This window comes from Falco peregrinus, chromosome 2 (assembly GCF_023634155.1).
Source record: "Falco peregrinus isolate bFalPer1 chromosome 2, bFalPer1.pri, whole genome shotgun sequence".
NCBI lineage: Eukaryota > Metazoa > Chordata > Aves > Falconiformes > Falconidae > Falco > Falco peregrinus.
Window position 1 is genome coordinate 41,272,367 of NC_073722.1, and position 24,165 is coordinate 41,296,531.

The window sequence follows — 24,165 nt, forward strand, 5'->3', positions numbered from 1 at the left end:
CCCTATTTCCTCATCATCTCAGATTCTGTCCGGTCCGGTGGGAAAGGCTGCTCTTTCCAGCCAACATAACCAACATCATTGCCAATTCCTCTCTTTCCAGATATAGCTGGTTAAAACAGGGATGTGGCTCATTTCCCTGAAGTCCTTTAATTTGCAAAGCTCTGCTTCCATCTGTAGGCTCGGTGGAGACCCTATGCTGAGGCTGCGGATCATGTGTGAGAGGGCAGAACTGTTGCCTCTTCTCCGTTACCATCCCACCATGCCCAGCTGTCTGGCTCCTGCAGTGTGCTGGATGGGGACAGCCATCCTTATGGCTTGCAGGCACAGAAACCACATCTCAAACACAGCATGTGTCCATGCGATGCCTGTTGTCCTATACTGATCGTCAAACACCACCATGGCTTCAGCACCTGAGTACTTCGAGGTGCTTTGCAGGTACTGATCCCAGCAGTGACAGCAGCAGTAAAGGGCAGTCAGAAGAGCGCGAGGTCTGGAAGAAAGTGGCTTGCAAACAGTATCTATATGAAACGGAAAAGTTTGCACAGTTGTATTTAATATCTGGTTGCAGCTGGGAAAGCCAAACCCCACGTTATTCTTGCTGTTTTCTCCAGATGTTTCAGCTGGCTGAGCGACCTCACGCCAGTCGTGCAGGTGCGCACCTCCGGCAGCAGCTGGGGGTGTTTTATAACACCTTAAACCGCTTGAAGGCAATTTGCAGACACGACTGATTTTCATCGAAGGCGCAGCTTTTCTCCAGACATCCAAAAGCAATTTTAGCCAGTGTTTAATGGAAAGGCTGGGGGATGCCTGAGTGTTTCAGCTCAGCTGGTGGATCCCCATCCCGTGTGTTACACATTGCTCCTTCCTGGTTGCAAACTTTTTTTTGGAAAGAGGCTTTAATTTAGTAAAAAGTGCTGTTTACAGGGCTGCTGCTCAGAAAGAAAACTTTTACCCTGCAGCTGCATGAAGAGCAGCAAATTCAGAAGCAGGAGACTCCCATCTCCTCAGCTTTAGAGCTCTGAACGCCATCTCCCAGCTCGTTACATACGAGTTTTTTTGCTTATTATATGTAATATAATTAGGGGGACGCCTGCACGGCGGAGGCTCTGTGCCCAGCGGTATTTAAGAGTAAATATCCCAGCTCAGCCGGGGTGGTGTGTCTGAGGGGCTCTAGCGCTGCCACCCTCCACGCCGCCCCCTGACAGGCCTGTCCCCAAGGCGAGGGGGATTTTCCAGCCCCGGGGCCTACGCAGTCCCGCTGGGGCCGGCCTGAGGGCTTCCCTCCGCCGCCTGCCGCAGGGGGAGGCGGCCGGGCGCTCGCAGGCCGCGGCTCGCCGGGGGAAGCGGGCGGGGAGGAGGAGGAGGCAGAGGACCCGGAGGAGGAGGCGGGGGATACTTGAGGCGGAGCCGGGGCGGGCCGAAGGGGAGGCGGCTGGAAAACAGGCCGGCGCTGGTTCTCGCCTCGCAGTGCCAGCAGCCGCCGCCGGAGCCGCGCCGGGAGCCGCTCAGCCGCGGGAGGGGAGCGAGGCGCTGAGGCGAGCCGGGCGGGCGGCGAGACCCCGTCCCCTCCGCCCACCGCAGAGAGAGGTACGGGGCGGGTGGGGAGGCGGCGGTCCCCTCCCCGCCTGCCGGGGTGCCCCCCCTGTTCCCCTTAGAGGGCACAGCGGGGCGACGGGCGCCCCGCAGCCCCCCGGCCCCCTCGGCAGGCACCTGCGGCGCCCCGGCCTGGCCGCCGGCCACCTGCTGCGGGCGTGGAGGGGCGGGCGGGCAGGCCGGAGCCCACCTCGGCGGTGCCTCCCCTCATGACACGGCCAACGGGGGTCCCCAGCCTGCGGCGGGAGAGGGTGGCCGCCCTGCGGGAGGGCAGGGGGCGTTTGCCTGAGGGGCCTGCCCCGGCACCCCATCCCACACACCTCACCTCGCATTCCCTCGCAAAGGCGCAAACACTCGTTCCGCAGCCCCAAGAAATGCCGGCTGGTGCCACGCCGAGGCCAGGTGGAGAGCGGGAAGCTGCGGGTGATGGTTTAATCCCTACCTGGGGTTTTGGGGGGTGAGGGAAAGCACCACTGCCTCGCCCCAGTGCGCGGGGCTCAGCCGAGGGCAGGGTGCCCGCTGCCGTGTGCAGCTGTGCTGGGCTTTTGGGGTGTTTTGGTTGGGTTTTTTTGTTGGTTTTTTTTTTTTTTTTATTCTCTTGTGTGTTTATGTCAGCGTATCGCCTGCGCACAATGTGTGTCCGTGTGCGCCTCCGCTTCCCCTGCCTCGGTGTTCCAGGCAATGACATGAAGAATAAAGGTTAAGTAGGAAAGTCACCGTAATCTGATGTGTGAGGCGCGATGTAAATTACCAGCTGTGAAGACCTGCAGTTCATTTGCCTTTTGGTGTTTCTTGTTTATACAAAGCTGTTACAATACTGGGGGTTGGCATTTCATACCGATCTCGTGTTTTCAGTCAGATCATTGACTTCTGCAGAATTGCTCAGTCTTGTAAATCACTGTGGTGGATGAGGGATTAGTCCCAGGCGCGCAGTAGTGAAATGCACAAAGCCAACTGCCAGTTACCGAACCTGATCTCAAAACAAAGCTTTTTAGCAGTTTACATTCTCGGCCCCAGAAATACAGCTGTTCCACCGGACCCTTGTTCTCTGATCACCTCTAAAAATCACTTTGCGTGGCATATAGGCACACCATCTCAAATCCAGTGCTGGGGCCAGCTGTAATTGCCCTGATATTTTAGAAGTAAACACAAGCTTTACATAAAAGTGAAACCATATGTATCAGCTAATGCGTGTCTACTCTGTGATCCTGCAGAAATAGTTGTGTCCAGAGCTCTGTCCTTAGCTCACCCTGTTGATCCACTTTTCCCTTAGCCTATACGACATAGTCCTGTTCCCAGAGTTACCAGACAGGTTTAGTGGAGGACAAGAAATAAGCCTAGGAGCATTTCTGCACATTGAGCAAGAACGCTGTATGTTTGCAGTCTTACAAATGTTGTTTTATTGACTTAATGATAACACTTTGCTCTCCTAGGGCCTTTTCCCTTTCTAGGTTGTTAGCCCAGCACTTGCTAATCTTTTATGGCACTGCTGTGGAGCAGATAGACAGTGTTTTTCAGTGAGTAGCAAGGTCCGTAATTTCAGCTGGCTTTGTCTCTAGTACTGTCTTTCCCTTGTACCCCTGTTGTAGAGTGGGTAGCCAGACCGGGAAACAATTTGGGTGACTACTGAGCTGGCAAAAAACTGATCGTCTTGGGTCTGACTCAGTGCCTGGATCCAAATCATTGTATAGCTACTCAAATGTTTACCTGGCATCGGGGTTTAGAGGAGCATCTAGCTGGTGTTTTGGCCAAACTATACGTGGAAATAGGTGCAGAGGTCTGCGTCTTTTAAGTCCTGAAAATGCTGGCTGATATTGGGCACTGTGGTTATTTGTCCAGCTCAATCCTTTGGCTTGTTGGAGCAACTGCTCTTGAGTTGTGCCATGCTTGGCTGAAATGGCAGTGTGTGGCTGGAGCACCACGAACGGATCACACGTGTCCTGTGAGCTCCTGTCCTTGTCTCTGCTGTTGCTGAAAACACGTATGGATTTCCCTCTCTGATTTTCACTTGGGAGGGCTTTCTCTCTGTTGTGTCTCTCTCACCAGAACGTGCCTGAGTGCTGCCACAGCTGTGGTATCTCTGAAACATGGTCTCTTCCTAGGGTGGCAAAATATCTCTTGACTTGGTGGGGGTGGAGAGGCTGAGGTAGAATTTGGAAAGCTCTGTCAAATTGCTGACGTTCTTCACAAACAGGAGACAGTGGATTATGGGCTCTGTACAGGATCCTCTGGTCTAAGAGGTGTGTTGATGCTCTTTTATGGTCTCCACCTTAGCTGGGTAGTACAATTTGGTTTTTTTGCAGTCATCCATCTGCAAAAAATGGTAGTAGACTCCTGCCCATCTCTGCCTCAGATGCTTGGAGGGGTATTGCTGCGTGTATTGTGTTTCTGCTGCCTGCTACAAAAGTGTAGCTGCCTGTCCTCTCAACCCCAGTTATATTGCTTTGTGTTTTCAGAGACTGTTACCCCACAGAAAAGCAATCCCTTCTAATGAAACCTAAGATTCTCCAACTAATTTTCTGCTGCCCCAAATGAGGATCTAAGGAGAATGGCAATGCTGACTTCTGAAGTATGTGGGTTTACTTACTTTGTGTGATTGGGTTATATAAAAAAAAGAAATAGAAATAATTTTCTCTTTGCCTTTGACAAATATCAAAATACAGCCTGTTGTATTTCACAAATATAACTGCTGTCTCATTCTCTCAGTAACCATAATTAACAGACCAGAAAATGGAAAAATGTAGAAATATCCTTTTCCAGTGGCCACAAACATTAGTCCTCTCCAGAAGTTAATGAAGTCAAGTCTATGGAAATCAAATAACTGGATTTTTTAGCTCTGTTGATGAGCTAAAACACTGTGTCAGAGCAGTAAATAATAAAGAGGTGAAAAGATTACCTCTTGGAAATGAAGTGGGTGAAGAATGGATTTGAATTCTTCCTCCTCAAGAGGGTGTCTAAACCTCTGGCTTAAGGACCTGTCCTGCTCTGCTTGGGTGCAAAAATTAATCTGTAGCACAGTAGTAGTGTTGGAGAGGGATAGTGTCTCCTAAGATGGACCTCTTAGACTCCTAAGAAGTGGCTAGTTTAACAAATGGCATCACAGAACATCATGGTGTTTCCAGACTGTGATGTCATCTTTGTTGTGTTCCAGTTGAGGGAATATGAAAATTTTCAGTGACCTTGATGATGTGTCCCTTTTTAATCAGCTCTTGTTGATGTGTTGGCTTTGATGTGTCCAGGTATTCCATGCCCCATGTAGAGGGCACGTGGGTGTATACACAGTAATGTAACTTGAATTTATAGTAGTCACCATGGAAATTGGTTACAAATCTTTGGCGCTTTTTTAATTATTATTATTTTTGATCTCATGTTTCAGTGGTTTCTTTTTATTTTAAGAGAAGATTATAGAATCACAGAATGGTTTGGGTTGGAAGGGACCTTAACAATCATTTAGATCTCCTCCCCCCCCCCCCCCCCCCCCCCGCCCCCCGCCAAGGGTAGCGACACCTTCTACTAAAACAGGTTGCTCCAAGCCCTGTCCAGCCTGGCCTTGAACACTGCAAGGGATGGGGCATCCACAGCTGCTCTGGGCAACCTGTGCCAGTACCTCATCGCCCCCTCACAGTAAATAATTTCTTCCTAATATCTAATGTAAAACTTCCCTTTTTCAGTTTAAAGCCATCCTCCCTTGTCCTATCGCTACATAGCCTTGTAAAAAGCAGGTGTATGCAGGGCATGCACTACATACCCTTGTAAAAAGTGGGTTTATTCCAGAAATACTGTCGGTGGGAATATGAACTACTTGGAATATAAAATTTCATGGTGACTCCAATTAGCATCGTGTACACTGTGGCACCTAAAGAACATGTTGATGTGGTGCAGCCGTTTCACATCATGTGTGGCTCTGCTTGGGAGGGTGGCTTTGTAAGGACCTGAGTTTGAGGTCCTGTGTTTGTGTCTGTGTACAGTTGAGAACGTGTTTTGGACCATATTTGGGAGCCTATGTGGTTCAGCTCCTCCCAGTACCTTCTGAAGGTCCGCTGCAACCTGTAATAAAGCCTCTTGAGGTTAAGCTTCACACATGCAACTGTCTTTTCTGAAGTAGGATATCATCAGTTGGTGTTGCAGTGGTATAGCTCTTTGACTGTGCGGGGTGTGTGCTCTTTATGGACTTCTTGGCACTGTCCTTTACCTTCACAGAGTGGTCGGGGTTGGAAGGTACTTCTGGCAATCATCTAGTCCAACCCCCTGCTAAAGCAGGTTCTTCTTGAGCAGGTTGCACAGAATTGTATCCAGGTGGGTTTTGAATGTCTTCAGAGAAGGAGACTCCACAACCTCACTGGGCAGCCTCTTCCAGTGCTCTGTCACCCTCAAGGTAAAGAAGTTCTTCCTCTTATTGAGATGGAACGGCCCACGTTGCAGTTTGTGCCTGTTGCCCCTTGTCCTGTTGCTGGGTACCACTGAAAAGAGCCTGGCCCCATCCTCCTGACACTTGCCCTTGTAGACATTGATAAGATCCCCTCTCAGTCTTCTCTTCTCCAGGCTAAACAGGCCCAGCTCTCTCAGCCTTTTTTCTCCAGCAAATACCAGGGTGCTTGAAGTCCCCCATGAGAACCAGGGCCTGTGATCATGAGGCTGCCTCCAACTGTCTGACGTGACCGGAGTGCGTCCATCACATCACCAAAATATGCAGCATGTTCTTTATTCATTGTGTAGGTAGAAAAGGCATTGAGTATAAGAGCCAGCACCCTTGGGGGACCCTGGGGTAGCGGTTGGATGGCAGGCTGGAACACCATTGTGCAGGTGGTGGGGATTCAACTGGCAGCCCTATGCTGTCCACCTGGCTGTGGATAACACAACATGAGGGGGTTTTATACAACCTGTTTGCAGGCTGAACCTGAAAGCAGTGTGACACAGACCTTTGCTTTGGGTGAGGCGCTGTGTATGTTGGTGACCTTTTCCTCTGGAGATCATAGAACGGTTTGGATTGCAAGGGACCTTAAAGATCACCTAGTTCCAACTCCTCTGCCATGGGCAGGGACACCTTCCACTAGACCAGGTTGTTCAAAGCTCCATCCAACCTGGCCTTTAAATTTTTAAATGATCTTTAAAAAGACGTTTCAGATCTGTAAATGCATGAGATTTTTAAAAAGTGCTGTTGCTTTGTGAATTTTTATCATGTCCTTGGTTTTAAGTGCAGCTTTGGTCGGGTTTGTTGGTTTTTTTTGTGACCGCTGGAGTCTTTGTTTTGTGACATCTTGGGGCCAGGGGCATGAGATTGTAAGGATGGACGCAGCAGGCAGTGTTTTGGCATGGGGGAAGGCCTGAGTTGCTCTGAAGGTAGTGAGATAAGCTAATCAGCCGGAACGTAATGCGGGAGGGGTCAAAAAGCTCCTCCCTGCTGTTCACACTGGAGTTTGATCCCTGAGCTATTTCAGGGCAGTTCTTTGCTACCAGGCCATCCTTTAAGTCTTGGTGAAACAAGATGGCTATTGTTAGTGCTCTCAGAGAACTCAAAATGATGGTGGCTGGGAGCTTGCTGAGGCTGAGAGAAACATGTTTTGCAGCTCCGGAGTAGTGATTTACACAGGACTTTGGTTGTCTCCTATCCCTTCTTCATAGTCGTTTTCCATGTCATCCTCTGAGACCATGTTTATCTCGCTTCTGAGAGTAGGAGGACAGGGGGAGAAAGCTGGAGAGAGCAGATCAGTGACAGAATGGAGGTCACAGTTAGCAAGGTAGATTCTTACCTGTGGGGAGCCCAGAGAGCTGAGCTGATGTAAATAAAGAGGATTTCAGCTTGTGGGGAATTTTCAGGTTTGGTCACTTGCTTTTGTTTTATCCCATAGGTCTTTAAAGGGCTGCAAAGTCTTTATAATGGCTTGAAAATGTCATTATTATTATTTTTTTTTTTACCTACTGAGTTCAAAGGCAGGAACTACCTTTTAAGCAGTAAGAAAATACTTGTTTCCCTGGCTGACAAAGTAAAGAACTAAATGGAGGTAGATAATTTCTGAAGAATGGATAGCTAGTTACTAATTTCTTCATTGTTCATCATTCTGCATAATGCCAGATTTTTCTTAAATGTGTCCTCTAGATTTAGCAGAGTGGCATTTAACAGCGTAGGTTGCTGGCATGCTTGGAATGACTGAATTATTGGACAGGATATGATGATGTTTGCACACTTTGCGGGGGGAGGGAGTGGGGAAGGAAGCACTTGGATCATTTCTGTTGAAGTACCTATTCAAGCTAACTTGTAGCTAATGTATCCAGAAAACACTTTATGCTAAGCTAAGAAGGTAGTCCTGGCCTATCTCTAAGCTGATAATTGCATAGGAAAGAAGCACTTTCTTTTCCTTTTTAAGAGTTCTGTTTAGTTTAATTCATTTTGCAGGGCAGTGGGGAATGTTTTTTCTCCCAAAGAGACTGGACAGGTGTAACGTTCAAGTGCGCTAACCAAATGTTTCTGTTGGATGGTCAGACATTATTCTGAAACGGGATTAAAAATTCTTCTGTCCCATGGGCATGCATGTTCCAGGATGTAGGTGTAACCTCCTGCTTTGATCTCCAATTTTCTTCTAACAGGATTTTCTTTTTTGGAATCAGTCATAGTTGTGATCCCAGAGGACTCTGCCAGGAGGATGTGCATCATTAGTGTGTCTGGCAATCCTTTGGTTAAACTCCTAAAAATCATAGACCCTTTCAGAAAGTCCGGGTAGCTGGAAGGAGCGTCCTTTTGCAACATGCTGGTTTCAGCAGTGAAACTGCATTAAGATGTTTTTGCTGTGCTGTCCTATCTCTGACTGCTTGCTTCCTCTCTTGCATAACTGTTCTCCACCCCCATCAGGGCATAGTCTCAGTGGTGACTTATAGAAATTTAAGGTGCCACTTCTAGTGAAAGGTTGATCCTGCTCTTGTGCATGTTCTGGAGTGACTGTGGGCGAGAGATCTTGATCAGGGAGCCCACACACCTGGCAGCAGATTATTACTTATTTTTATAGGGTTATTTTTCAGTTGGATCCAATCTGTGGCCTGTCCCATGACTGCTGGTGTCAGCACTACACATATAGTCAGGAGTGTCCTTTTTAAGGACAGTGCAGACTTGGATCTAAGTTTCCTGGGATTGTAAAACTGCCCTCAGATGTGCTGGGGTGTACTCACAGATGCGCACACAAGCGTGGGCATTTCTGCCTCGGACCACTTCTGTCATACTTGTTCACTGTGTGGTTTCAGGGTCAGATAGGACTGAGAGCTTGGACGTTGGCTTTGCGTTTACAAGGGTGAGCTGGGAGGAGTTGTGGGGGGCACACAGGGAAGCAAAAGCTCCTAAAAGCTCTTTGCTGCTGAAGTTGATAGGTCCAGCTTTAACCCTGAGAGAAAGGTTAGTACTTTGGGGTTTGCAGTTTACACTCTGCTGCTTGGATGGTCTAATCTCACAGAACACTATGTGCTGTTAATGAATGCTTGCGGAAACACAGTGCTTCCAGTAACATAGTAGGCTAAATTAAATGTCCCCTTTATAATCATGGGGAGGTCACACCATTACTCCGGTTATACAATAGCATCTGGTGCCTCTATTTGGACTTTGAAGAGAACTTGACAAAGGGCTGAATGCAACCACGGGCTTTAGAGTTAAACACTGGGTCATTACCCTTTTTGTCTGCTGATTCCCTTGGGGTGGGGTCCAGGACTTTGTGGTGGGCTCCCTGCGTGTTAGGAGGGGATCCAAAGTTTTGGTGAGAGTGCTACATGAAGTCAGCTTTGCTCTCAGTAGCTGGTGGTGGGCAAGCCAGTAGGAAGCACTGAAGGCTGCAGATCTTGGGGGTGACCAAAAGGTCAATACTAACCAGGCATTTCTGCAGGAGGAGTTTATGCAGGTGGGATTTCTTGTGCCAAGATCCCAGCTGAGCAGAGGGACAGGCAGTGCTGGAGGGGAGTTTGGAGTCTGTAATGCTAAGCAGACAATCTGCAAGCTTTTTTATTGTTAGAAGCATAGACATTTTTCTCAGGGCTTCCCCAAACATGAAAAGGATCCAGTCCTGATGATCTTATGCATGAAAATATAACAAGGAGGAACAGAAGAAAGGCCTAAAGAGAAAAAAGACAGAGCTCCTCTGGCTGCAGGGTGAGATGTGAAGGAGGCAAAGTGGGAGAAAAAGTGCACGTGAGCTCCTGTTAACAAGTGTCCCTGTGCTGTGGGATGTGAGAGGGACTGTCTCACCAGGAAGGCTGTGGTGGGGAGATCCTGTTCACGTGCCTGTTCTGTAAGACCAATTGTTTGTGTTATCTCTGTATCGCTTCTCCAGGAGTGGAGGCAGAAGTTACCACGTGGGAGTGGGCAACTGCTGCGCACAGGATCTCGCGGCATGTCTCCAACATATCATGAAAATATTAGGGAAGCTCGTGTGCTCTGGGGCTGCTGCTATGTTCTGTTGTCATATTGCTGTTACAAGCAGAAAGCAGCAGAGCTGGAAGGGACCTCGCTAAGTTGTCTAATCTGACCTCCCACCCCAAGACTGGGTCAGATCTATCTAAACATTCCCAGCAGATGTTTGCCCAACACAGTTGTTAAAAGCCTCCAGTGATGGTCTTTCCCCATCCTCCCTGGGTGATCCTTTAAAGTCCTTCATTGTTCTTGCCATTACCAAGATTTTCCTAGTTTCTGACTTCAATTTCTTGGGCTACACTTGAAAATTGCTGACCTGTTGCCCTTTTGTTACTGTACAGAGAGCTGTTCAGCCCCCTGTGGCAGAGTTTGGGAATATCTGGGCCACGTCCTCTCTGAGCCACAGGGCCCAAAACTTGCCTGCAGTGCTCCTTCTGGTACCTGCCTGTACTGAGCTGACAGACACAATTTTATGATTCTCATAGGTACACTTTGGGGTATGAAATGCATTTCTTTTTTTTTTTTCTGACAGCAGCGCAGATAGTGTTTTGTCATGTAAGGTTTCATTATGGCTTTGTCTCTTTACCCACTATAAAAACAGGTCATATGCTCTTCTTGCTCTCAAGTGCCATCTTTTCCACAGGGATGTGTTACAGATCTTCACCGACTCTTCCAGAATAGTGCTTCTCTGGTGTAAGGTGAAAGTCCTTGCCAGCAGCTCTCACCAAGGTTTTCCCCATGATTAGCTGGATTGCAGCTGGGCCAGTTGTTCTTTCCTGATCTGACCTCCCAGCTGCAGTTCACAGGTGACCTTCTAGTCTCCCTCTCTGCAGTGGTTATGCTCTTGCTTCTGATTTTGTACATACTACCTCTTCATTTCTGTGAAGGATACAGTTATTCACCTTTTTTTTTTTCTAAAGCTGGTAAAATGTGGCTGTGGAGATTATTCTGAGAGGAAATGTAGCACTGAAACACAAAACTTGAGAGAAAATGCAGCAGATAAGCACTAGAAACATTTCTTAATGAAGTAACTGGGTAACGTGCCAGCCAGCTTTAAAACAATTAGCAATTTGCTTGAAGCTGATTGTTGTTTGATTGTTATAATTTTAGGAAAATTATTCCAAATGTCTGTCATGTGACAGACAGAGATATTTGAGAGCTGCTTGTCTGTCTGGATGAAGTGAATTTGGGTCTTGCTGCTTCCAAGTGGACAGATGTCCACATTACACAAAACACTATGGTTTCCATTCATTGACCTTCTTGTACACCATAGTTGTATCTGTTTTGTCAGGTTTTAGGGGGTTCGTTTTACAGGATACTCAGAAGAAGGTGGCAGTTTCATTTGAATTGTATCTAAGTGCTGCACTTGCGGAGTGCGTCACTTAACTTTTGGGGAAAAAAATGAAAAACTTGTCTGTGTATGTTGTTGCAGGCATTTTCTCTAGATCTGTTAACACCTCTTATACCTTTCAGTGGGAGACAGTAGGGAGTATGTATGAAAGATATGCCTGCATACAGACAGCCTTTGTCCTGAGACAACTGGAGAAGTTAACACCAAAATGAAGACTGGTCTGGACAGGTCTGAAACACCTTTTGGCGTCGACTCATGTTTATTGCAGTGGGAAGAGCAGGTAGGGAGGAGTAGTCTTGATTTTTGTTTGTTTGAACTCTCAGTATGTATCTTCTTTGAATTCCGCACAGTTTTCTTGCAGAGCTTTTGTATGATAACTTGTATAATGTGAGTCTCCAGTTTCCCTTGTTCTGTTTCAAACAGCAGTGAAAGCTCTGCTGTTCTCTGTCTTGTTATCACTGAAAAAGTGTAGAGTACTGTAGGCCACTGGGCAAAGTCCCTTGTTCAGTGTTCCTTCATAATGATTTCTTAGAACTGAAGAGCAACTTACGTTGCATAGGACATCTAGACCTCTCTCATGTGACCTCCTGCTCCAAGCAGGCCAAGACTCAAAGGTAGGGTTCTTGTCAGATTCCCTGATCAAGTTTTGGAACTTTTCTAGTTAAGTGTAGCAGGTTGATGCCATACCTAGTGCTCTCATGGTGAGGAATATTTCCCTCTTGTCTGATGAGAATTTCCCTTGCTGCAAGGAGAATTGTTGCTTGCCTATTGTTTCTTGTCCTTTTGTTCATACTCATTGAGAAGAGTCTGCCTCCATCTTGCCTGTAACTCCCTAGTTAGGTAGTTGAGGACAGACATTAGATACCCCCCTAACTGCTATTTCTTCGCCAAGTTAAACAAACTCTGTTCCCTCATTCTGTTCTCTTACATCATGTATCTCAGTGACCAGACCACCTTAGTGGTGCTCCACTGATGTTGATTTTGTCAATGCCTTTTCTGGGAAGCACAGCTAAATTAGACAGTGCTGCAGTTGCAGCCTCCTTGATGCCAAGAAAAGAAGAGCCATTTCCCCTAGCTCTTGGCTATTGTCCTTCCCAATACATCCCAGTATGTGGCTGGCTTTTGTCGCTGCAGGGGCAGACTACTGATTCCCGTTTACCTTATTGCCCACCAGGACCAGCAGGTGCTTTTCTGAAGAGCTTCTCTCAAGCCAGTCAGTCCCCAGTTTGTGCTGACAATGGGTATTTTTTCTCTCAGGTGCAGGACTCTTCATTTCTATTTCTCAACTTCATGCTGGTTCCTTCAGCCCATTCTTCCAGGCTCCTGGGCGGTCCTGCCCTCCAGTGTATCGGCTGCTCACCCGAGCATGGTGTTGTCTGTGAGAAAGCTCTCCATCCCATCATCCAGAGAATTAATTAAGATGTGTCAGGGTCAGTACTGGCTGTTCATTGATGAATGCCATTCATAAAAGGCTGCCAGTTAAAGACTTCAGTCTGTTGGCTGCTACTTTTTGAGCTCAGTGATCCAACCACATTTTAACCACCTTGTGTTCCAGCCATCCAATCTGTATCTCCTCATTTGTGGGGACAGGTTAAGTGTCTCTAGGATGGTCACTCTTTAAAAGATCTGCTAATAAGGGAGTTGCTTCAGAACAGTGAAGAAGTTGTGTTCACACTGACCTACGTGGAGCTTTTATATGGGCAAGTGTGCTGGAAGAAGAGGGGTGTGAAGTGAAAGCACACGGGGTTCTAAAAAAGTAGTTTCTGGTCTGTTTTTCTATTTTAAGCCTATTTCATCTACATTGATGGTCATTAGCTTGTTTTTAAATGGAGAATAAAGCCAGGGTGTTTTACTCAGAGAAGCTGAACTCCAGATTTTTCCGGCTTGATGTGAGAAGGAGGCTTCCTTCACGCTGTGGCCTGCCTGCTTGCCTGGGCTGGTCTGTTCTTAGGAACATGTCTGGCTTAAGTGGGTCCAGATTAATCTCATACCTGGTGTATTTTAATTTTGTTATTTTCCATAAGATTCTCTTGAGTCTGCTTTCATAAAAAGCGTATTAACTGTACAGCTCCTTGAAGCTAAGGGCAAAACTTTGCAAGCTATAGCTAAGTGTTTGCCATGTGTTGTCACTGCAGATTGAGGTTTGCCGTTACGCAGCTGTGGGACATCGTTGAACCTTGCAGTTATACCTTGACCCTGTAGAATGCCAGAGCCTTTTCTGGAGTCTTGCTGTATAGGAAGATGCTCCCCGTTTTTGTGTTTTTACCTGTGACTACTCTTCCTTAAGTATTTCCTCTTGTTGATGTTGGACCAGTATGTCAAGATCATTAGGAAATCTAAACCTGTACACCACAGTGCTGGCAAATCCTCGCAGCTGAATCATCTGTGGGTTTATGGCTGTACATTCCAGTCTGTCATCCAAACGGGTAATGAAAATATTGTACAGCTCTTCTGCCTGGCTGGACCCGCTTTCCAGTGCCCTCCCAATTAGATAGCAAACCCTTGATAATTATGCTTTGAGAACTATATTGTCAAGCAGCCATTTTATGGTGATTACATCTAGTTCGTGTTTTCTTAGCTGGAACTTATGGGAATGTCATGTGGAACAGTGTCAGAGCTAATAAAGATTGCATTTCTCAATATCCTTATCACTTCTGTACAGGCATACTTTTTTCCCTGCTGGTGCATAGATCCTTTATTGTTCCATAGACTTTTGAAGCTAGAAGGGACCTTAAAGGTGATGTGATCTGTCCACACTGAAAGTTTAAATGTGCAAGCTGCGCCAGATTTATCAGGAATTTTGTAACGGAACAGTTGCGATATGACAGCTCCAGGAGATCAAGAGGAAACAAATATGATGCGTTTATGGGTCCCGAACTAAATTAAACAATTACCTGAATCCAGTCCTCAGAGCAGCCTTTGAACAAATCCCAACCCTTTTTCTGCAAGGGCTGGAAAAAATAAAGAACGTGTCTAATCTGTACCAGATATCAGCCAACAGTTATCTGTGCCTATGTGCTGTTACTCAGATCTCGTTAGCTGTCTAATTGGATAATAGGCAGTACACTTCACAACTACATAAGTATATTAAGCTTAATCTGCTTTGGAGCAGGGAGAGGAAGATGTGCTTGGTGACAAATGGACACAAGAAGATGCACAGTGGAGCAGTGGTGTAAATATGGTCCTGTGTCCCCATCACTTCATTTCCAGGAACTTTCTGAGGCAGAGGCTCTGTATGTTTTTAGCATTTACATTAAAATTTGAGTCCCAGAGCAGAGAGCTGCAACACTTTCAGACTTTGCCCATGTCAGCCAGGCATTTTCACTTCTAAATGCACCATTTTTCTAGTGGTTAAATCCCTTTTGGAGGTCTCTTTTAATAAAACATGCAGGATAACTTCATCCTGGTTTTTAAATCCAATGAGATACAACAGAGGTATCCTGTGTGTGTGTGGGACACCTCAATTTTGCAGCAGGTTCCTGGTTATAAAGCTTGTTTCCAGTATGTGAAGACACACTGTGGACAGGTTCAGAAAGCTTGCACGGGGGTTTGTGTGACCAGCTCTATATGTGGGAAAGAGAAGCTATTTGGTTATTGAAATACTCTTCCCTTTCTCTCCTAAGAAGAGGTAGTTACTGCTTTTACCCATTTTCAAACTTCTGGAGTGGATTGATTCTTTTCCAAAGGCATGACAAAAACAAAGTCAGACTTGTAGAAGATGGGTGTTTATATTTTCCCAGCAGCTAGCTTGCCTATTGAAAGACATGTATATGAGCATATTTCATGAGTTGTCACCACCTATTACATTCTCAGGAGACTGAATCTGCAAGGGACGTTTCTGGGTGCAAAAGATGCATCTGCCAAGGGGATCTTTAGCTGAAGGTAATGGGGGAGTGATTATGTGAAACATGTCCTATCCACATGTTTTTTGGATTCCCTTGGGATTGATGGAGCGTTTTGACAAAAGGCTTTAGTTGAGCCTTACTTCTGGCCCTAAATTTTGGGAGAGTTAACTTGGACTTTGCGTTTATAGCCTGCTTACCTCATCTAAAATATATCTTCAGTTTGTTAAGCTGTCCAACATCTGTCTGTAGTAGACAGAAAAGACAGTAGTAAACCACTTAATCTTGAAGTGTCTTAAGCAAATGTAAACTCCATTAAGGGTGCTTATCACCGAGCAGCTCAATTCCCAGCTGTGGAAGGTACCTTGTGGTTCATTTATATGGGAAGTTTAGAGGATTCTCTGATGCTTTCTGTCTTGACATTTGTGTTTTTGTGGACAAGGGTTAAGAGTTGGGCACTTGACCATGTGAGGAAAACTATTCCGCTGTAAAGTGGGGTGTGAATTTAAAACATGCTGGCTTTCCCATGGAAAATCTTATTAAATAACAACCCCCCTAAGTCACTTTTATTTTGGACAAAGGGAAAAGATGCAGAGTAACTGTTTTGGTCCATTTCAGTGTAGTAAAACTCCCAAACCACTGATTTATTTTGGATGAACTAGAGCTGTTGAGTGCAGAAAAGTTTTTATAGTTATCCACACCTGATTAGTGCCTGGACTAAAAGTGTGGTCAGCAAGGGAAAACTATCCACACCTGATTAGTGCCTGGACTAAAAGTGTGGTCAGCAGGGAAAACTGTATTTTTCCAAAGGATAGTTCACATCTCAGCATCTAAATTCCTGGAGACAGGCTCTGGAGAGAGTCTGTGTCCCTGTTTTCTCTACATAGAAAGCCTACCCTCCTAGCTGCGGCACTGACAGCATAACTGTTCCCCTCTGTTGTTGTGTGCCTGGGTCAGGTTTCAGTTTGAGGCATCCAGAAGAGATGAATGAGACTTGTCTGTTACAGATTTTCTCCCCAAAGTGTTAAATGAGGTGTAGGTTGCATGCTTCTGGTAACAATATGCATTAATAATATTTTTATCTCCCATTCCACACTGCTGTGTACTGAAGTAAACTCCCATACTCAATCCATCATCAGCTTGGAGTTGGGCTAGACTTCGACCTGTACTTATTAAAGGGTGAGGAATGCTCTGTCATATGCAGTTGATAAGGGAATTCAGAAATCAAAGTAGATATTAAATTGTCAGTGGCCTTTTTTCCTTTTAGCTTTAGCTGGAAAAAAATAATGGCATAGGTTGTTTTCCTTCTCCTGTGTGGGCAATATCTAGACATGTCTAGCACTTCTGGGATTGTTTTTCAAAACCAGGATAACCTTTATGGTGGTCCTGTCTGGCCGCTGCCTGCTGCAGATCAAACCCACACCTGGTGACTTATGAGTCAAAAGCAGAACACCTGCTTGGTTGGTCATCAGTGCTGTCTTTACAAAATGTTTTCAAACCAAAACCAGATGTGCAATGCTGTATGTTTTCAAGAAGACAAGGTGGTGAAATTGCGATGCATTTTAGCTCCTGGGGAGGATTCATCTCGCTGTTGTGGCTGAAGGTGGATGAGCTGTCCTTGTAGAGGGTTCCACAGTGCTTGCAGAGTGAACGTGTCACTCTAGGTCTTCGTTAGGGTCTTTAAGCACTGTTTTTAAGTTTCCTGAGCCTAAGTCATAGAACATCTTATGTCTGGAGTCAAGGCCTTGACTGTGACAGGCAGTCCTTTGGAAAGCTGTGCAAAGATCCTCGTGTCTCACAAAAAAAAGTGGCCTGTCAGAAAGGAACATTGTGAGCGAGGAGAACAAGTTTCAGATCACATGTCCCCCAGCAAGTACTGTTCTTTCACTAGGAAGACTTGTTGGAGAATGTTAATTGAGTCCCTTTTTAAATGAAGGAGGCTTTGCTTCCTTCCCAAGTTTTCAAAACAAATTTTCCAAATACAGAGCCTATGTTTCATTCAAGTGTAAATCCTTTCTTTTTAACCTGGAAGTTATCCCAGAAAAAAGGCTATCCATTCACTGCAGGACAGACCCTTGTGGTTGTGGTGGAAAAAAAGAAGTGGATCAGATTGTCCAAACAGGAAGGGAATTAAGAAAAGACTTTGCTCAGTGAGCAGAGCTCTCATTTAAGTTTAAATAGTTGTCCTACAAACTCCACTTTATGTCTCTGTTGCTTTTGAAGCATTGTACAATAATTGAAGTGTCTGCTAAATTTAGAAATGACAAATTTCTCTTGCCAACTTGCCAGCCTATCTGTAGGCTGTGTGGATTTCAGTATGTAGTTATGGGATGGATGCAAACAGTGATTTGAAATTTATTGGCTTGTTATCTCTTCTGACTTCCACATAGCGCAGTCCTGGTGGGTAACTAATACTTCACACAGATTCCTTTTCATTTGAAGGCATTAATCAAAATGCTTTTTTGGCACAGCTAGGTGCTAATGCTGTTTTACATATGGTGAAGCTGAAGTACTGAAAGGATAAAGTGTGACGTGCTGAATAAAATGAGCTCCATCTAAAGACATTGAAATTGTGCTATATTTTTTGCAACTTATGGGTAGGATTGTCATTCTTTTACCCCCAGTCACATGGGAAGGCCATGGAAGAAGAGATAAATCACAAGTGTCTGAGTTCCAGGTTTCTGCTGTTTGCCACATGACAAGTCTTCCTGCTCTGTGAAAAAACTTACATCTAAAATCTCTTTTCTTTTTTTTTTTTTTTTTTTTTTTTAGCTTCCTCCCCTCAGCTTGGCTGTTTAATTTCTCTGAGCAATGTTCTATCTTAATTCTGTGAAGCTGTTTGAGACACAGTTTCCTGAAGAGGAGAAATGCAAAGTAAACTTCCTTTTGTTTCAGCAAAATGTTTTGATTGTCACAGAGGGGAAGTGTTTTTGAGTTCAGGTGTGTCAGGAGGAATGAAAGGCACCTTGCAGAAGTGATAATCCATCATTAGTGTGCATCCCACGGCACTCCAGGCTGCACTTGCCTGCAGGGCACTTAGTAACCTCAAAGCACAAGTAGTCAACTGGACGAGGTTTTCTGTTGGCATCTCCAGACAAAATGTCATTGGGCTTTGCTTTGAAGTTTTCAAGAAGGTGGAAACAAAAGCCAAAAGTCATTGTTGTGTTTTTGTCTGTTTCCCACCCTTCTTTTCCTTGTCTTTCATGAGCTATTTCTGCTCTCTGCTCTGTTTTGGTGTCCCCAGCACTCAGGAGGAAGATCACTCAGCAGAGTGAATTGCTTCTGTGGCTTTACAGCAGGGATACGTTCCTGTATAATATGTTTTTTTTGTAGCAGTTGCCCATTTCCTCTGGATATCTCTAGATGACCTGAAAGTAGACAGCATTTAGTTAGGAGAAGGACTGTTCTTTTGTATTGAAACATTTCTTGTTGTATGCAAAACCCCACAGCTCAAGCACCATGAGGAAAAACACCTGTCTTCTTCAAGGGAAGGTTCTGGTGAGTAAAAACCCTCAGAAAGCCAGTCTACCAATCATGACACAGACTTCATTGGGATCTAAGAATGTGCTTGCCAACCTGAATTCCCCTACCTTGCGCTCTTGTCTGATAATGTGAGTGTACTTGTGCAGACAGCAGGATGGAGAAAGCTCTGCGTGTGTTGCAGTGTGCTAAAGCCAGCCCTGGTTTTGTTCTGCTGTCTTAAAGCTGGAGGATGTGGTTTGTCTTTAACGTTCCAGCAAAGCACAAGCCCAGGAGAAGTCCCCTCAGCACCTGGCGAGACGTACTTTTCCTGGAGTCATGTCTAGTCTGTTCCAGGCTGAAGTCAATCCAATTACTGTGGGAGTAAATCAGTGCGGTGTTTGGCTTTTCTAATTTTGGTTCTCATCCCCTAGTGTTTCTGTTGCATGTAATGATTTTCCCTGTGGCTTGAATGGTAAAGATGTGGTAACTTCTTGGGGATGGCTTAAAATCAAAGATTCAGTGTGGGTGTTGTTTTCAAATAGAGAAGAAATGCTACTATTTAGAGAGTTCTACTGCTATTTCAGGGCATTTAGTTACGTCTGGGTTCTGAGAAGTGGTGAGAAAACATGATTGCTTTTGGGCTAGCCTGTCTCATATGGTGTGTCCTGAAATGATCCTCATGTACACATTGAGTTGGAACCAGTACTGAGCCTCTGCATGCGGATTCATTCCCTGTCTCACAATCTTATTGCAGAGAATGGGAGGAGAAGAAAAGATTCCTGTTGAAACTTTGCTCTCAAGCTTGCTGCAATGAATTTAAAACCCCAAACCACAGAGAATTCCCAAATGTATTATGGACACCAGTGTTTATTTGACTGAGAACCGATTGTGTTCAGAGTTGTGCAAACATGGGCATGTTTCCTATTTAATTAAGGCTGGTCTATCAATTAAGTTTCTCAAACAATTGGAGAGAGGAGGGTAGTGAAGATAAGATCGCATGGTTATCCAGATGGAATAGGGTACAGCTCTCTTTGGCAGTTGGAATACAAGTTCTGCAGGAAACTTGTTTGCAGCATTGTTCTATCCATTATGCCAGTGTTTTTTAGTTTATAAGTTCTTTTTTTCTGTAGTTTACTATCTGTCTCTCCTTCCTTTTACAGTCCTGAAGCACCAAGCCTTGCTTTCATGAGAAGCTTAGAAGTGGCAGATACCTCTGAATACTGAATGTGGTTGAGGAAGGGGAAGATTCTCACCAAGGGGTCAACCAGAACTTGGCAAGCTTGCAAAAACATGGGAAAAGGCAGTCCAGTTTGGGTCTGGTTGTTTGTCCTGGTTAGCTGAACAGCTCTGTTCCTGAGGTGTTAACCTGCTGTCTGGTTGGAGGCTAACACAGCCAAACTGCATCTTGCTGTACTGGATTAGGTTCTGATCAGCTGAGAATGCTGACAGGTCCCTGATGATCAATAGGATGTGGAAACCAAAGATGTTAGAATTTTTGGCTGGATCTCCATTTCTATTGCCAAGGTTAAGATGGGAATATCCCATTCACTGCAGCAGGCTGAATACCACTCTGGTGTCCATATTCTCTCCAGCTTCTTCTGATGCAGTAGAAGAGTGTTCTGGCAGTGTGAGCTGTCACTGATGTTGATAGATGTTGTGGGATGCCCTCTAGGTAGGGTGGGCCCTTGTACCTATCTCTGCAACCTTCCAAAATAAAGGGGATGCTGATGTGCTGGCTAAGCATATCCTTGCTCTATCTTCAGGGGATTTGTAGAGCAGTAGATTTACTGGATTTGCTTTGCTGTGCAAGGAACATGCCTAAGCTGTGCTTTTTGTCACTGCTGTGAAACTCCTTTTAACTGTGTCCCGTGTAATACCGTAGCTTCTGGCACATGAACCACAGCATTACAGCATTCCGATCTTACTAGCTGCGTGGGCAGGAGAAGCTCCATAACCCAGACTGCATGGCACAGGGAAGTCAATGTCTCAGCAGACAAGTTAACCAGCTTTGCGTGACCAGAAAAGCTGTCATAAAAAAGGGAAGGAAGAGACTTATGCCTCCAAGACTGTCCCTCTTGCCAGTCTGACCGTAGCTGACCCATCTTACCATCACAGTCCTTGCTGAGTGTTTGTGAAAGGCCTTTGGTAACATTCTCAGCCCAGTTCTCTGGGAATCACTTGGGGATGGTGACCATCTCCTAGCACTTCCATGGGAGCTTCTCATGGTGGAGGAAGCATTTAGTCCTTAATTTTTTCCCCATACTGTAAATAAAGATGCTGTCCCACTGACCAAGATATATTCCAGCAGGCTGTCAGAAGGGCCTTTGAAGAGTATTTGAAGATAGTGGCTTCCCATCCCAGCATCTTGGAGCTGGCTGAGCCTGCCGTGTTCTCATGGTACCCTTCAGCCAGCAGAACGCCTGAGAATTAGCCATAGACCAGCCAATTATTTTGATTTATTTTCTTTTCTTTTCCCTCAGATGAGAAGGATTTGAAAAACAACACATAATGGTGAGTTTTATCAGTAAGTTTTAAATGATGTGATTCATCCCCTGTGTTCTTGGCATAATGTTCTTTGGTTTATTTTTTGGATATCCTTGTAGTTCTGTCAGTGCCAAGCACTGTATGGAAGTGCCCCATGGCAGGCAACCTGCTCTGCCCATATGTTAGCTTTAAAAAAAACCAAAACCGGCTCATAATAGGAAGTCTTTATATTGCATGCCAAGATGCTTGGGGCTTGTTAAATATATTCTACTTGTCAACAAGTACCCAATTTAAAAAGTAGCCTTGGTGTGAATCAGCTTTGAACAAGTTCATTTGACTCAAGGGATATTTGCAGGCATTAAACCAAGTTGGATCACAGTGATAAAAATGTGCAGTGGTTACCTGATCAAAAGCACCATCCAGTGACCTATTTCTTCTCTGTTTTAATCCCCTCTGAACATTGGAAAGTACAGAGATTTTCTCAGTTAACAAATTTTTTATGACTTTGGAGAGTGGAGGAAGCTTATTGGGGCAAGTGTTTCTGGTAGCCATTTGGTGTGTTACTAGAATACTTGATGATGCTGCAAACTGAATGTTGGTGTGCAGGGGGGTAGGGGTGTAGCAAGAGAAAACACCCTGACTCTTCTTCTTTGCTTGAAGTCAGTGCTATTCCATGAGGTTCAGCGGCTGCAGCAGTGTAAATCATGTGTGATGCTTGTGTGTTCCTCAGCAGGTTGGTTTGTAAAGTCAGAACTCTGGCACCCACTTACAAAGTGGGCTCTGCTCCCTGCCTGCTCCATCTTTGCTGGCTTGTTGTCTAAAATTGTCTGCCCAGCCCACTGCCCTGCCAGCTCTGCCGATCGTCTCTCAGCAGGGAGGGTAGCCCACCTGTGATGGGTATGGGAGCTGGTGGCTCGTTGCAGTGCTTCCTGACCCTCCTTGTCTTGAAGACCGGATTATCATAGATGCTGTTCTGTCCATATTTTCCACTCTCTGTGGGCCACTGGTCTGATCGCTCAGAGATCTGGACTCTAGCTAGCTATGTCTTTTCTTGCAATGCAGCTTTGGATAATCTGCTCAGAAAATCATGTGGCAAAGGAGGCACCCATTGTCTCTAAGCTGGCAGAAGATCTTATCATGGAACTTTTCCACCATCTTTGTTGATTCAGGGATAATTGCAAAATGTCAGATTTGAAGATTTATTCTCTTTTCTCCCCTGCATTTTTCCTGGATGACAGTGTTGCAGGAAGAGGCAAAGGGGACAGCTGTCTTGGATCATACTTAGAATATGAAAGGGAAATACCCTTTCTCAGAACAAGTTGTTGCTGTTGAACTTAAACATTTCTGCTTCCTTTTCTAGGCTGGCAGTGTAGGACCACAGAGTGGTGCTGTGCTTGGAGCCTGTAGCCTGCATAAAGTCTTATGGCCTCAACTCTAAAATCCAGCAGCTTTGGGCTGCTTGTCATTCATAACTAGCGGAGTAGTTTTACAGAGGTGGCTCCTGGTGGTCGTCTTTATCTGACACAGGTAGGTGAAATGGCTTGCCCAAGGTCCCACAGACCATCAGTGGCCGCAGTAGGAGTCAGAGTCCAATATTTGTTGTGTGTGTGTTGAGGAAGCACAGCTTCTTCCCAGCTTGGAAAGAGGAAACAACTTAGTATGGCCCCATCTCTGTCTCCCCTGAGGTATGGAGAGGTGGTATTTCTGGCAGTGAGGGGGTAAATGAAGATAAGGCTTGTGGTGTTTTGTTTAAAGAATAAAGGCTAGGCAGCCTAGCTAAGGTCACCTTCTCAGGCTGGAGGAGACCTGAGTTTGGACAGGCAAAGATTAATGCTGTAATTTCCCTCTGTCTTTTTTGGGATATGTCCAGAGGAAGAGGAGTGCAGAGTCAGCCTGAAGGCCTTCAAAAAACCTGATGCCAGGATTTTGGGTGCGAGGCTGCAGGTTTGGCATATGGGTAAAACGGGAAGCATTTTATTCATGCATCTGTCTGAGAGTGCACGTGGTATGTTATTAATGTGTTTCCTTCCTTGATGTCTGATCCAGCTCTGCATTCACTGTGTGTCAGTCACTGGGGTGGGTCAGTAATTTGTAAATGGGGCTCGTAGATGCTAATGTAAGATGGATGCTACTGAACTGAAGCCTGTTCAGCACCTTGAGCCACATTTAATGGCTTGGGCTTTTACATGGGCAAATTTTAGTGGGTGGTAGCATTTGTTTTCAGTTCCAGCTTGCTTTTCTCTCACAGCCATCCCTATAAATTCCAGCAACTCTCTGGAAATTGAACCACTTTGTTTTGGCTTTTGCCTGTGGAAAAATAAGGCAGGACATAAGTTGCCTGTCTGCGACAGGAGTGCTGGCTTGCTTTTGTGAGAAGCTGTCTGGCTTCTTTGTACCATCATGGTGAGAAAGATGAGCGTGGTCATCTCTCTGTCGCCAGGGCTTGTGTGCAGAGGTGAGGCACACAGGATAAATGGGTTGTATTGGTGGTGTGGATGGAGTAGAGAGGGATGCTATAGAGATGGTGGAGATGCTCCACTGAAAACCTGCTTGGGTCCAAGGAGAATTACTCACTCAGGCTCAGATATCCCCATGCAGCATCTCCAAGCCTCCTGGCTCTGGTCAGGCATGAAGAGATGATGAGGAGCAAGGGGATGAAGTTGTGCTGATGGGAAAAGCAGGGATTTTTGGATCTGTCTTGCTTGTTCCAATACTGGAAAACACCGCATTCAAGGAGAATGTGCTGGTGATGGTCCTACTTGGAGCAGAAGGTTGATGTAGAGCTTCTCAGGGGCTGCTTCTGACCAACACCAGTTTCAGTGAGCTGTCAGAACAGGTCTTCTCTGCCAGGGCCTGCTGCCTGCCCAGACCTGGCAGCTGCCTGCAAAAGAGGACAGCAGGACTGGTCTGGGGCTGAGTGACTTGTTCCAGCTGCCCACATCCAGCTGGCAAACCTGTTTAGACTAAAATGCTGACTTGAATAAAGCCTGAGTATGAGGATGGTGATGATGAAATGCTACTCTTCAGGTCGTTTCAGCCCAGCAGCT

The 24,165-nt window shown here is 45.7% G+C and overlaps 1 protein-coding gene across 2 annotated transcripts in view; it reads left to right on the top strand.

Annotated features, from left to right (window-relative positions):
- The first annotated feature begins 1,429 nt into the window (after positions 1 to 1,429).
- SMOX (spermine oxidase) overlaps positions 1,430 to 24,165 on the top strand; it is a 56,385-nt gene continuing 33,649 nt past the window's right edge. The window contains exons 1-2 of one of the 2 annotated variants that reach the window (XM_055795955.1): positions 1,430 to 1,587; positions 22,479 to 22,645. The gene's annotated coding sequence lies outside the window, so the exon portion shown is untranslated. The remainder of the gene's footprint in view (positions 1,588 to 22,478; positions 22,646 to 24,165) is intronic. The other variant, XM_055795954.1, reaches the window with a different exon arrangement.